At 45.5% G+C, this 15,522-nt stretch overlaps 1 protein-coding gene across 5 annotated transcripts in view; it reads right to left on the bottom strand.

The window, feature by feature from the left end:
* Positions 1 to 15,522, bottom strand: part of CASP14 (caspase 14) — a 92,688-nt gene that overhangs the window by 3,165 nt on the left and 74,001 nt on the right. The window lies entirely within an intron of this gene.

The following is a 15,522-nucleotide window of genomic DNA, read 5'->3' as shown; positions in this document are numbered from 1 at the left end:
GAGCCAAACCAAGTCGGCATACTATAGCCACCTCAGCCAATCTGGTGTCCTCAGAATCGCTGGGCCCTTGTGGGCCAAAATCCACCTCAACAGATGCCCTATCATGGGCCACAGAGGGAAGACATAAAGACGACCCTCCCGAGTCAGGGCTGAACTAGAGCATCCAGGCCTTCGCTGCCAGCCTCTCGACGACAAAAGAACCGATTGGCTTTCTTGTTGGCTGCAGTCGCCATGAGGTCGAATGTGGGGCACACCTATTGATCCACTATGAAATCGAATGCTCTTTGAGAGAATGACCACTCTCCAGGATCCAGTGTCTGACAACTGAGAAAGACAGCTTGAACATTGTGCACTCCTGCCATGTGTGCCGCAGACAGCACTGCAAGGTGTCTCTCAGCTCACCAAAAGAGCAGCTGAACCTCCACACTCAGAGAGGGACTCTTCATGTCTCCGTTACGCTTGACGGAAGCCACTGCCGTGGCAGTGTCTGAGAATACAAGGATGGCTCAATGACGGAGACGACACTCAAAGTGGAGAAGGGCCAGCTGAATCGCTCACAGTCCCAGATGATTGATCGACCACTTGCGCTCTGAGAGCGCTCACCGGCCCTGAATAGGGACAGTTATGCACACAGCTCCCTAGTCTTTGAGGCTCACATCTGTCGATAGGATCACCCAATTCGAGATCCGGAGCGGAAGTTCCCGGGACAGCAAGAGAGGATGCAACCACCATGCAAGAGTGTTGCATGCCACTGTTATCCAGGGCAGTGGTGCTTGTAACAGGTCCTGCTATAGATTCCAGCACAAAAGCAGAGCAGTGGACGCAGATGGGATCTGGCCCAAGAGACATCAATCGTTGCCACCATTGTACCCACAACCTGGACGTACTGCCAAGCTGTCGGGATCGGAGTGGCCAGAAGGTAACCTGTTGTAGTTTCTCCTGACAGGATATGGGCAGAAACACTTTGTTCTGACTCATGTGACATCGAACTCCCTGGGTGGACTCGAGGTGACTCTTCCAGAAGTTGATCACCCAGCCCAGATGTTGCGACAACTGCATCACCTGATGGACAGCCTGACACCCCTCGGACAGCGAGGGAGCTCTGATCAACCAATCATCCAGATACGAGTGAACCAGGACACCCAAGGTGCGGAGATGGGCCGCACTCATTGTGCTCATCCAAAGGGCAATACTGCAAACTGGAAATGTTGCCCCAGAACATGGAACCACCTATACTTCTGGCGGTCCGGGAAAATGGAAATGTGGAGATATGCCTCTGCCAGATCTAGGGAGGCTTGAGATTCCCCTGACACCACTGATGCCATCATTGAGTGCACCGTCTCCATGCGGAAGTGAGGGACTTTCAGTGCTGCATTGACTGCCTTGAGGTCCAGAATTGGTCTTCAATCCTCCAAAGTTTCATAACCTGTTATTTCATTTTTGGTCTCAATCCTTTCTTGGGAATGATGAAGTATATGGAGTATCTAAGAGTTTGAGTCTCACTCTGGCACAGATTCGATGGCCGCAATATTCAATAGTCTGCGGACTGTGCCCTACACCCAAACCACATTCTCAGGGTGGCTCACAGGGGAATCCAGAAAATACTCGGTCAGAGAACAGAGAAAATCCAATTTGTAGCTATCTCCGAGTACCTCCAAAACCCAGGAGTCAGAGGTGATGGCCTGCCATTCTACCAGAAAGGCCTACAACCGTCCCTCAATGAACAGAAGAGACATTTGCCTGGCATCAGAAATAGTTCTAAGTGGAAGCTACCGGCTGACTTGCCACGGACTGCTGTAAGTATAGTACATAAATATAGAAGAAGAATGTAATCTAGAATGGCTTAGTTTCCAAAGTGTTTAGTAAACAAGAAAGTTTTTAGAGCTTTCCGAAATAAAATTAAGGGACCTAGACTTCTAAGTAAAGCGGTAACTCATTCCAGTTAGTTTGAAAATAAAAAAAGAGTGGCTGAATCTCTTGAAAGTTCTATTTTTACCCCTTAAGGGAAGGAAATGTAAATTTTAACTTATTTGAACTCCTAGCAAGATGAGATCTGTGTACATTCCAATCTAAAGGAATCAACGTATCAACGTAAAAAATGCCAAAGAGAATTTAAAATGCAATACAAACACACTTAAATTGAATTCTAACATACACTGGAAGCCAATGTAATTCCTTGAGCAACGGGGTTACGTGATCAAATTTACTCTTACCAAAAATTAGCTTGACAGCGGTACTCCAGGTACTCTATATCAATTGAAGTCTCTGCAGACTGATCTTTGGGAGACCCAGGTACATTGAGTTGCAACAATCCAACCTTGACAAGATAAATGACTGAACCAATACAGAGAAGTGTTGCTAATGAAAGAGCGCTTCTCAGGATATGGAGGCTAAAGAAAGGAGTGGAAATGTGGTGGGCAAAACTGAAAGGAGCGATTGTAAGGGAGTCAAACCTTTTTGTGAGGCAAGTAAGTAAAAGTAAGGCCGCTTTGTTTCTCAAAAGTAGTAGCTGAGAAGGTAAGGAATAAGAGGTTAGCTTTCATAAACTACAAAAGATCGCAGAAAGAGGAAGACAGGCAAAAATATCTGGAAAAGTTAAGAGAGGCTGGTCATGTAGTCAGGAAAGCAAAGATGCAAATGGAAGAAAAAAATAGCTGACACGGTAAAATGGGGAGACAAGACATTTTTTTAGTGACAGGAAGAAGTGCAAAAGTGGCATTATGAGACTCAAAGGCAAAGGGGAGAAGCTGATAAAAGAAAAGGCCAAATTGCTTAACAAATATTTCTGTTCTGTGTTCACGGCTGAAGCGCAGGGACGAGACCGCAGAAGACAAACGTGAATAGATGTGGTGTATTTAGATTTTAGCAAAGCCTTTGACAGTGTTCCACACAGACACCTAATAAATAAACTGAGTGCCCTTAGGATGGGTCCCAAAGTGACGGGCTGGGTCAAAAACTGGTTGAATGGAAGGTGACAGAGGATAGTAAACAATATTGCTGAAGGGTTGTCGAGTAAGATTTGCCTCTTTACGAATGATACCAAAATCTGCCATAGAGTAGACACACTGGATGGTGTGAAAAACATGAAGAAAGACCTGGTGAAGCTTGAAGAATGGTGTGAAATTTGGTAGCTAAATTTAATGCTAAGAAATGCAAAGTCATGCATTTGGTCTGCAAAACCCGAGGGAACAGTGCAGTTTAGGGGGTGAAGAACTTATACGCATGACAGAAGAGCGGGACTTGGGTGTGACTGTATGTGATGATCTTAAGGTGGCCAAACAAGTTGAAAAGGTGACGGCGAAAGGTAGGATGCTAGGTTGCATATGGAGAGGTTAGGAAAAAGGAGGTATTGATGTCTCTGTATGACTTTGGTGAGACCTCATTTAGAATCTTGAGTACAATTCTGGAGGCTGCACCTTCAAAAAGATATAAAAAGGATGGAGTTGGTCCAGAGGAAGGCTACTAAAATAGTATGTGGTTTTCATCATAAGGCATATGTGTGGAGACAGAAACTGTCTGAATTCAAGAGGGCCTGAGAGAGAGAGAGAGATTACTGCGGATGAGCAGATTAGATGGGTCATTTGGCCTTTATCTGCCATCATGTTTCTATGTTTCTAGTATGATCTGGAAAAGAGGCAGATTGTGTTGTTTCTGGTCACTCATGAGGGAACATTCAGCAGTGATCAGCTGTTCCATCTGCAATTTCAATTCCTGCAGAGATCCAGAAATTAATTCAACAAGGTGGGTGGGTTTGAAAAATCTGCGCAGTGAGGTCCTCCCCCAAATCACGGGCTCTGCACAGGTTTGGATTCTGGAGCTCTGCCAGATTTACCACATCAGTGGCCACTGCAGAGCTGCCCTGCGAAAGCAGAGAGAAGGAAAGAGTATCTGGCACAACTGTGGGCACAGCCGTCTTACTTCCTGGTACCCCCACAGGAAGGCATGAAGACCCTGGTCTGCCAGAGCAGGGGTCCCTGTGACCTGCACAGAGGCCAGTGGAAGGGAAACAGGCAGAGACTTTTTAATTAAGTATGTCTGATAAAGCATATTCACAAATTCCAGGGGAAAACCATCCTCTGTGGTAGGAGCCGACTTCTGCACCTCAGATTTGGAATGCTTGGAAGATTTGTGAGGTTAATCGCTGGAGCCACACTTTTCTTTTGCCAAAAGATTTTCAGCGCACTCCCCAGGGCCCCCTGATCCATTTTTGCGGGTGTCAGGGCAGAAGGCACTTGAAGATCCTCCCTGGAGGCCGAAAGCATCGCATACGGGCAAACCTTGCACCCCTCGCGGGCTGCAATGCACATGAAAACACTGCTGCGTAACCGACAGCCATCCACCACAAATGAGGCATGAATCCACGACATCCTGCCCTGGAGAGGTCATCTCTGTGGTTTTCTTTCAAAAATGAAGCTGGAAAGTATGAAAAATAACTTTAAAATCAAATCTGGAAAAATCCAAGATGGACACTGACAGTTTGTTTTGACTAAAAATAGCCCGGGAAATGCAGGGAAACCACCCAAAACCCCCCTTTTTAAAGACCTCCCAAAACCTGATTCAAGCTATTAGCTTGTTCTCACAGAAACATGTGCTGATAGGAAAATATTGCAGCTTGTACTCACTGTAAAATGTGCTGAATGAGCAGACAAGAGCTGAAAACAGCTTAAAGGGAGATCCTCTGCCTCAGTCAACTGTAAATCTGGATTTCAAGTCTTCTGAATGCCCCACCAACCTGACCACCATGGCCGGAGACATCCGCCACACTTGGATACGTCTTACAGACGCCTGGTGGAGGAATGCAGTCTGGCTCCTATCCCAGTTGCGCCTCCAAGGAACCACTCAGCCTACGCTCTACCCATTAGCAGACGAACCTGGGGTGAGCAAGCTCCCAAGGGAACAATCTCTAAGCCCCAATCTGATGTGCAGGCTGTCCAGGGTATTACTGACAATCAGGGAACCGCACCAGAAGCAGACTTTTTCCAAAGGTCTGCGATCTCCTGCAGTCAAGGATGTCCCCGCAGGGAACCTCCACAGAACGACGGTGAAAACCATAAACGAAAAATACTGAAATACCACAAAATTAAACACAAGCAGAAAAGATAAGCTCCTACAGGAAGAAGAACTGGTGAGCAGAGGAGCATGCTCAGTGATGAGGTATGAGGAGGAGGGGGGGAGGGTAAAAGTCTCTTAAGTTTTGAGGCTTCCTACAGATCCTGGTGGCCAGACGGAAATAACCCACTGGTTCCAGAATAAAGTGGGATTATACAAGAAAGGTGTGTTTCAGTTGCAAAATGCAAGAAGGTACAAATTATATAATCACATCTCAAGCTACCAACTCTCCAGGACTATCCTGGAGTCATTGAAACCAAAGGAGAAATTAGATTTTGCCTGCTAATTTTCTTTCCCCGAGTTCCTCCAGACCAGTTCAGAAGATGGGTTTGCCTTCTACCAGCAAATGAAAGCCGAGAACTATATAGCTAGTGACAGACTTTCACTATCTAGTACTTCGATAAAGCAGATGGAACAGCATATGCTCGTGAACTTGTATGACTTTGAATAAGTCAACTACACAAGAACCAGTAACAACTTATATAAACACAACTGCTCAACCAAATATACTCTTCAAAAGCATCCTCTCCTCCTCTTTTTTGAGCTACAGTGATGCGAAGCAGCTTTGCCTGTTTTGATTTCAATTTTTAGTACATATACTGTGGCAGGAAGCTGAAACAGATTCTAAAAACAGCACCTGTAACTTTTGTTTAAATCTTTTTATTGTTCAGCAGATCAGAGAACAGTACATAGAAACATAGAAATAGACGGAAGATAAGGGCCACGGCCCATCCAGTCTGCCCACCTTAATGACCCTCCCCTACCTTTCTCTGTGAAGAGATCCCACGTGACGATCCCATTTTGTCTTAAAATCAGGCACGCTGCTGGCCTCGATCACCTGAAGTGGAAGACTATTCCAGCGATCAACCACTCTCTCGGTGAAAAAGTATTTTCTGGTGTCACCGTGCAGCTTCCCTCCCCTGATTTTCCACGGATGCCCTCTTGTAGCCATGGGACCTTTGAAAAAGAAGATATCTTCTTCCACCTTGATACGGCCCGTGAAATATTTATGAGAAACATGGTTCAACAAGTACAGCTTTTAAGTATAACCCTCCAAACCCACCCAACCTCTCACTCAAAAACCCTTCCCATCCCTAAATACCTCCATATGCTGCAGACATTCCCCACCCTCATGCACCACTGAGAAGCTACATATTGAGGATCCAACTTGGCGTTCAAAGTGGACCAAAAGGATTCCCAGACGGTCTGGAATTTCTATCCTTGCAGAGAGAACATAAGAATTGTTGCTGATGGGTCAGACCAGTGGTCCATCGTACCCAGCAGTCCACTTACGCGGCGGCCCTTAGGTCAGAGACCAGTGCCCTGAGACTAGTCTTACCTGCATACGTTCTGATTCAGCAGGAACTTGTGTAACTTTGTCTTGAATCCCTGGAGGGTGTTTTCCCCTATAACAACCTCCAGAAGAGCATTCCAATTTTCTACCACCTTCTGAGTGAAGAAGAACTTCCTTACGTTTGTACGGAATCTATCCCTTTTTAACTTTAGAGAGTGCCCTCTCGTTCTCTCTACCTTGGAGAGGGTGAACAACCTGTCTTTTTCTACTAAGTCTATTCCCTTCATTATTTTGTGCTATTTACAATTAGTTTCAGTCAGATCCTTCTTCCACTTTCTGAAGGATTCTCTTTTGGCTCTAATAGCTTCCTTCACCTCACTCGTTAACCACACTGGTTGCCATTTGGTTTTTCTTCCTCCTTTTTTAATATATGGAATATATCTAGTCTGGGCTACCAGGATGGTGCATGTCCAAAACATGTGACCCAGGGATGCCTCTGGATGGCCACATTTCGGACAGGCAGCTGTGGCAACTATATGGAAGTGAAAAGCTTTGTTGGGGGCAACATATATTCTCCAAATACAGTGGTATCTTGGTTTACGAGCATAATTCGTTCCAGAAGCATGCTCGTAAACCAAAATACTCGTATATCAAAGTGAGTTTCCCCATAGGAACCAGGGGAAACTCGCTTGATACGTTCCCACCCACCCCCACAGGCCAGCGTTGCTGCTCTACCCCCCCCCCCCCCGAGAACCAGCATTGCTCCCCCTGAAGGCCCCCCCCCACGTGATCCGGCACCCCCCGCCGTAATCTGAAATCCCCCAGACCCACCCGAACACGTTTCTTACCCCCATCTGACCACCGTATGTCCTGTGGGTTGGTGCCGGTGCCCGAAGATCTGCGTCCTCTTCTTTGCTGGGCCTGCGAGCAAAACATTCTCGCAAAACGTATCTCGCAAACCGAGTGTTGACTCGATTTGCGAGCACCCCCCGATAACCGGCATCGCTTCCCCCCCCCCCGCTCACAAAGAGCCCCCTCCCGCTCAAATCGGCACCACCCCCCCGCGAGAACAGGAACCCCCTGCCCGACCAACTTTAACTCACCCCCTCCTTTGGCACCGGCACGCAGCCCATAAGTGCCAGTGCCGCTTGAAGATCTTCTTCTTCCCAGTCTCTGCCGGCTTTGAGCATGCATCTGCGCATGCTCAAGCCGGCAGAGACTGGGAAGAAGATCTTCAAGCGGCACCGGCTCTTGTGGGCTGCGTGCCGGGTGCCAAAGGGGGGGTGAGTTAAAGTTGGTCGGGCAGGGGGTTCCTGTTCTCGCAGGGGGGGGGTGCCGATTTGAGCGGGAGGGGGCTCTTTGTGAGCGGGGGGGAAGCGATGCCGGTTATCGGGGGGTGCTCGCAAATCGAGTCAACACTCGGTTTGCGAGACACGTTTTGCGAGAATGTTTTGCTCGTCTTGCAAAACACTCACAAACCGGGTTACTCGCAAACCGTGGTTTGACTGTATATTAAAACATGGATGTGTCAGGAGAGGTGATCTTTAAAACGGCACAAAGCAGATATGTGACTTTGTTAAAGGAAAAGACAGAACTCATAAGTATAAGAACATAAGAATTGCCGCTGCTGGGTCAGACCAGTAGTCCAACATGCCCAGCAGTCCGTTCACGCAGTGGCCCCTAGGTTAAAGACCAGTGCCCTAATTGAGTCTAGCCTTACCTGTGTACGTTCTGGTTCAGCAGGAATTTGTCTAACCTTGTCTTGAATCCCTGGAGGGTGCTTACCCCTACAACAGCCTCTGGAAGAGCATTCCAGATTTCTACCACTCTCTGGGTGAAGAAGAACTTCCTTACATTTGTACGGAATCTATCCCCTTTCAACTTTAGAGAGTGCCCTCTCGATCTCCCTACCTTGGAGAGGGTGAACAACCTGTATTTATCTACTAAGTCTATTCCCTTCATTATCTTGAATGTTTCGATCATGTCCCCTCTCTGTCTCCTCTTTTCAAGGGAGAAGAGGCCCAGTTTCTCTAATCTCTCACTGTACAGCAACTCCTCCAGCCCCTTAACCATTTTAATCGCTCTTCTCTGGACCCTTTTGAGTAGTACAATGTCCTTCTTCACCTGGCTGGACGCAGTATTCCAGGTGGGGGCGTACCATAGCCTGGTACAGCAGCATGATAACCTTCTCCGATCTGTTTGTGATCACTTTCTTAATCATTCCTAGCATTCTGTTCACCTTTTTCGCCGCCCCCGCACATTACGCAGACGGCTTCATTGACCTGTCAACCAGTACTTCCAAGTCTCTTTCATGGGGGTCTCCCCGAGTACTGCACCAGACATCCTGTATTTGTGTATAAGATTTTTGTTACCGACATGCATCACCTTGCACTTATCCATGTTAAACCTCATTTGCCATGTCACAGCCCATTCAAGTGTGTTTATGTCATGTTGCATGGCTTCTCAATCCTGTGTCTTCACTACTCTGAATAACTTTGTATCATCCGTAAATTTAGTCACCTCGCTCGTTGTACCAATTTCCAGGTCGTTTATAAATATGTTGAAGTGCACAGGCCTGAGCGCCAACCCTTTGGCACTCCACTCGATACGCTTTTCCAGTCTGAGTATTGTCCATTTACCCCCATTCTCCGTTTCCTATCCACTAACCAGTTTTTAATCCACGTTAGTATATCACCCTCGATTCCATGGCTCGCAATTTTTCAAAGCAATCGTGATCAATGATGCAGTCCTTTATTAGCGCCTCTACCATCTTTCCCGGTACCGAGGTCAGACTCACTGGTCTGTAGTTTTCTGGATCTCCCCTTGCACCTCTCCAGTCTTCCAGAATCTTTCGTGATTTGATTGACAGATTTGCTATTAGTTGAAGCAGTTCAGTTATAACCGCTTTCAGTTCCATGATTACCCTCAGATGGATGCCATTCAGTCCCGGGGATTTGTCGTTTTTAAGCCTATCAATCTGCATGCATACCTCTTTTAGACTGACCGTCAACCCTGTCAGTTTCCCGTCTTCATTTCCTGCGTATAGTCTGTCGGCTTCTGGTATATTGTATATATCCTCTTTGGTAAATACAGACCCAAAAAATGTGTTGTTTGTCAGCAATGGCTTTGTCCTCCTTTAGTACTCCCTTTATTCCATGGTCATCTAACAGCCCCTCCGCTTCCTTCACTGGTCGTTTCCCCTTAATATATCGAAAGAACGGCTTGAAGTTTTTTGCCTCCTTGGCTATTTTTTCCTCATAGTCTCTTTTAGCCCCTCTTACCGCCTTATGGCACCTGCTTTGATGTTGTTTGTGCTTTTTCCATTCCAAAACAGAAGGATACCATCTTGAACAGATGACAATAATGGCTAATGTGGTGAACACATGAAAAATTTTGAAAGCCAGCTGAGGATTGAAGAGCTATAGTAAAAAGGTTTAAAGGGGATATATACAGTTATGTGAAAAAATTAGGACACCCCATGAAATATTCAGTTCTTTCTTAAGAAATGTTCACATATCAATGTCAAAATTTTTTATTTATCTCTGCAAAAGAAAGTGATGGTGGTTATTTGTGGTACATTGTTCTCACCTAAACCTCCTTGAGGCCCCCACCTACCTCGGGTTTAGAAAATCTCTCAAAACTCACCTATTCCATGGACAAGACACCTAACACCCCTCTCCAATGAACCACAATCTCCTCCTGTCCCCTTCCACCTCTCTTCCCAGCCTACCCACCTCTATCCTTCCCTCCCCCTGACCTACACACTCTCCTCTCTCTCTAACCTCAACTACTTCCTTGCTTCTAATATTGTTCAATTGTTTTGAACCACTTGTAATTTTTTTGCTTGCTTCTAATAGTGTTCAATTGTTTTGAACCACTTGTAATTTTTTTGATAAACAAATGTGAACCGCCTAGAACTCCTTGGGTATGGCGGTATACAAAAATAAAGTTATTATTATTATTCCTTTAGACAAGTATAAAAGTAGATTATTTTCCATCGTGATGGGATAGCCATAGAAATGGTTACCAAAAATTGGAATCAACTAAATTTCTCTTTTTGGTGGGACTCTATATGAGAAAATCAATTCAGAAATGTTGTGTAATAATAAGTTATTTAAATTAACATGGAGTCCATGTCCATTTTGTTAATGATGATTAGTTGGTTTATTTTCTTGATTTCTTATTTGATTTACACATCCAGGGAGGGTGTGTGTGTGTGTTATATTTTGATGTTTTCAATGATCAATAAGTTTAATATGATTTTCACTATATGTCTGAAATAATGCATTTGGTTTTTGTTCTTGTATTGGGGTGGGAGGAAGGAGGAAAAGTTTTTGAAGTATTACTATGACTGATGTAAATGCAATTTTGAAATTAATTATATGTAAATGTATATTTTAATGCATTGTTTTTGAATGAAAAATTAATAAAGAGTTCAAGTGATATAAATGCCAAGTAAACAACAAAAATTTTCCTTGATTTACTCATGAAACAAAAGATAAGAACATAAGAACATAAGTAGTCGCCTCCGCCGGGGCAGACCAGAGGTCCATCCCGCCCAGCGGTCCGCTCACGCGGCGGCCCATCAGGCATATTGCCTGAGCAGCGGTCCCTGACTAATTTTATACCTACCTCTACACTTATCTCTAAACCTTCCACTGCTCTTATCTGTACCCCTCAATCCCTTTGTCCTCCAGGAACCTATCCAGGTCTTCCTTGAAACCCTGTACTGTGCTATTTTCTATCACGGCCTCCGGAAGGGTGTTCCATGTGTCCACCACCCTCTGTGTGAAAAAGAATTTCCTTGCGTTTGTTCTAAACCTGTCCCCCTTCAATTTCATCGAGTGACCCCTTGTTCTTGTGGTTTCTTTCAAATTGAAAAATCTGTCCTTGTCAACCTTTTCGATGCCCCTCAGGATCTTGAAGGTCTCTATCATATCTCCTCTGAGTCTCCGCTTTTCCAGGGAGAACAGCCCCAGCTTCTTCAGTCTGTCAGTGTATGTAAGGTTTTCCATACCCTTAATCAGTTTAGTTGCTCTTCTCTGGACTCCCTCAAGCATTGCCATGTCCTTTTTGAGGTACGGTGACCAGTACTGTACACAGTATTCCAGATGCGGGCGCACCATAGCCCGGTACAGTGGCAGGATGACTTCCTTCGTTCTGGTCGAGATACCCTTCTTAATGATACCTAACATTTGGTTTGCTTTCCTCGAGGCTGTGGCGCACTGTGCCGACGCCTTCAATGTCGTGTCTACCATCACTCCCAGGTCTCTTTCCAGCTTACTGACCCCTAGCATTGATCCCCCCATTTTGTAAGTGAACATCGGGTTCCTTCTCCCTATATGCATGACCTTGCATTTCCCCACGTTGAAGCTCATTTGCCACTTTTTCGCCCATTCTTCCAGTGTCGTAAGATCCCTTTGGAGATCCTCGCAATCTACCGTGGTTTCAACCTTGCTGAATAGTTTGGTGTCATCTGCGAATTTGATGACCTCACATTTTGTTCCCGCCTCCAGGTCGTCAATGAATATGTTAAACAGGAGCGGTCCCAGCACTGACCCTTGAGGAACCCCGCTCATGACCCCTTGCCAGTCCGAGTAGTGGCCCTTTACACCAACCCTCTGCTTCCTGTCTGCCAGCCAGTTTTTGATCCATCGGTGGACCTCCCCTCGCACCCCGTGATTCCATAGTTTCCTGAGCAACCGCTCATGTGGTACCTTATCGAAGGCTTTCTGGAAGTCTAGGTAAATTATGTCTATGGGTTCACCTTTGTCCACCTGGCTATTTACCCCCTCAAAGAAGTACAACAAGTTTGTGAGGCACGACCTATCCTTGCAGAACCCATGCTGGCTCGACCTTAGCTGTCCATTTTTTTCGATATGATCACAGATGCAGTCCTTAACCCTTTCAGGACCAAGGGACATATTTGTCCCATAACTTTAAAATCCTATAAATTTTGATTGGGATAGTCTACAGTTCTAAATTTGATATGTACGGATTCCATAGGATACTGCCTTTATGTAAACAAACTGGTTCCGACATTCATTCATTAGCGTCGTTGCCAGATTGACGAGAAGATTCACTTGCCACACTGTCCATAAGCCAGAAGTGTGATTTTTTTTTAAAAAAATAATGATATTTCATAAAAAAAATCAATTTTTTGGCATCTGCAAGCCCTTTTTACCATAAAAATGTCGTCAAAACCACAAAAATTGGCCTACGATCCTTATGGTCCTGAAAGGGTTAATCAGCGCCTCCATCATCTTTCCCGGGACCGATGTGAGGCTCACCGGCCTATAGTTTCCCGGGTCGCCCCTTGAACCCTTCTTGAAGATGGGCGTGACATTAGCTATTTTCCAGTCCTCCGGGATCTCTCCAGTTTTTAGGGATAGGTTGCATATTTGCTGAAGTGTCTCTGCTATTTCATTCCTTAATTCCTTGAGCACCCTTGGGTGAATGCTGTCTGGACCTGGCGACTTGTCGCTCTTTAGCTTGTCTATCTGCCTGAGGACATCCTCCTGGCTCACCTCTAGTTGGACCAGCTTGCTATCTTGATCTCCATTTTCTATTTCCTCTGGTTCCGGAATGTTGGATGTGTCCTCCCTCGTGAAGACCGACGTAAAGAAGTCGTTTAACTTGTCAGCTATTTCTTTTTCCTCCCTCACTACTCCCTTTCTATCCCCATCATCCAAGGGCCCCACTTCCTCCCTCGCTGGTTGCTTTCCCTTTACGTACCTGAAGAATGATTTGAAATTTTTTGCCTCTCCCGCTAGTCTCTCTTCATATTCCCTCTTTGCTCTCCTAACCACTCGGTGGCACTCCTTCTGTCTTTCCTTGTGATCCTTTTGGTTGGCCTGCGTTTGATCCTGTTTCCATTTTTTGAACGATGCTTTCTTGTCACTGATTGCCTTTTTTACAGCAGCCGTTATCCATGCTGGGTTCTTTATTCGATTTTTCTTGCACTCTTTTCTGAACCTGGAGACGTACAGGTTCTGTGCTTCGTGCACCGTACGCTTGAGCAGGGTCCAGGCGCTTTCTACGGACTCTATCTTCCTTGTGCTGCCGTTGAGTTTCTTCCCCACCATTTTCATAAAATGTGTATTCTAAAATGTGTATTCTAACTAAAATGTGTATTCTAACTGAGGAATAAATTAAGAGACTCCCATATATCCTCCCCACTTAAAGTAGCTTAAATCATACACAGGTGTATCACATCAGGTGCACTTGATTAGAACATCATTACTCAGCATTTTGAAGGTTTGCCCTACTTAAACCTCAGACATTTAGTTTGTGTGCTCATGACTGTTGTGGTGAGAGTGGATACCATGATAAGATCAAAAGAGCTGTCTGAGGCCTTTAGAAAGAAGATTGTAGCAGTTTATAAGCCAGGTAAGGGATTTAAAAAAGATCTCAAAAGAATTTGACATTAGCTATTCCATGGTCCGGAAAGCACAGTTACTTACCGTAACAGGTGTTATCCAGGGACAGCAGACAGATATTCTCAATTGGACATGGTCTTGAATGAGGGGAATCTTCGGGATCCAAGTCAACATGGTTTCACCAAGGGTAGGTCCTGCCAATCCAATCTCATAAGCTTCTTTGATTGGGTAACAAGAAAGCTGGACTTGGGAAGAGTCTTTGGACGTCGTATACCTGGACTTCAGTAAAGCTTTTGACAGCGTCCCACACCGCAGGTTGCTAAGCAAGATGAAATCGATGGGGTTAGGAGAGAAAATAACAGCATGGGTCAAGGATTGGCTAAGTGGCAGACTTCAGAGAGTGATGGTCAATGGTACCCCCTCTAAAACATCGGAGGTGACTAGCGGAGTGCCACAGGGCTCAGTCCTGGGTCCACTCCTTTTCAACTTATTCATAGGGGATCTGACTCAGGGGCTTCGAGGTAAAATAACATTATTTGCTAACGACGCCAAACTATGTAATATAGTGGGTGATTGCAATTTAAAAAATAATATGGAGCAGGACCTGCTTACTTTGGAAAGTTGGTCCTCAACCTGGCAACTAGGCTTCAATGCTAAGAAGTGCAAGGAAATGCACCTCGGAAGCTGTAATCCATGCAGGACGTACTCCTTGAATGGAGAAACTTTAACTAGGACTTCAGCAGAACGAGATTTAGGAGTAATCATCAGTGCAGACATGAAAACTGCCAATCAAGTGGAGAAGGCTTCATCCAAGGCAAGGCGGATGATGGGTTGTATTAATAGAAGTTTCATCAGCCGGAAGCCTGAAGTCATAATGCCATTGTACAGGGCCATGGTGAGACCTCATCTGGAATACTGTGTACAATTCTGGAGGCCACATTACTGTAAGGATGTGCGCAGAATTGAATCGGATCAGCGGATGGCCACCAGGATGATTACAGGCCTCAAGGGTCTCTCGTATGAAGAGAGGCTGAACAAATTATAAATCTACACTCTCGAAGAATGAAGGGAGAGGGAAGACATGATTGAGACATTTAAGTACATCACAGGACGTGTCGAAGTAGAAGATGACATTTTCTTTCTCAAAGGACCCTCGGCCACAAGAGGACATCCGCTCAAACTCAAGGGCGGGAAATTTCATGGCGACTCCAGAAAGTATTTTTTCACGGAGAGAGTGGTGGATCATTGAAACAAGCTTCCAGTGCAGGTGATCGAGGCAAGCAGCGTATCAGACTTTAAGAACAAATGGGATGCCTATGTCGGATCCCTACGAAGGTTAAGTTAAGTCTCTCACAACTCCCTAGTGCCCACCGATTCCACTCCCACCCTAATGGTCTCCAACCCTATCCCAGCTGACAGATCCTGGACCACCTTTGAGCGTGTATCTGAATCCCTGGTCCTCAATCTCTGCCTCAAACTGAAATCCTGTAATTGCTCCTTGGACCCATTCCCCTCCTACCTATACGAGAACATTCCCGCTCAGGCTATTTCTTCTATCACCATTCTCATAAACTCCGCCCCTCAGTTGTGCCATTTCTCCCCAGAAATGGGTCATATCGCCTTGACCCCACTACTGAAAAATCTGACCTTGACCCTTCCATACCATCCAGGTATCGCCCAATTGCCAAATATCCCTCTCCTAACCAAGATGCTAGAGTCCATCATTTCTTCCCAACTCTC

Source organism: Geotrypetes seraphini, chromosome 5 (assembly GCF_902459505.1).
Source record: "Geotrypetes seraphini chromosome 5, aGeoSer1.1, whole genome shotgun sequence".
Classification (NCBI taxonomy): Eukaryota; Metazoa; Chordata; class Amphibia; order Gymnophiona; family Dermophiidae; genus Geotrypetes; species Geotrypetes seraphini.
This window is presented reverse-complemented; position numbering and strand designations above follow the sequence as displayed.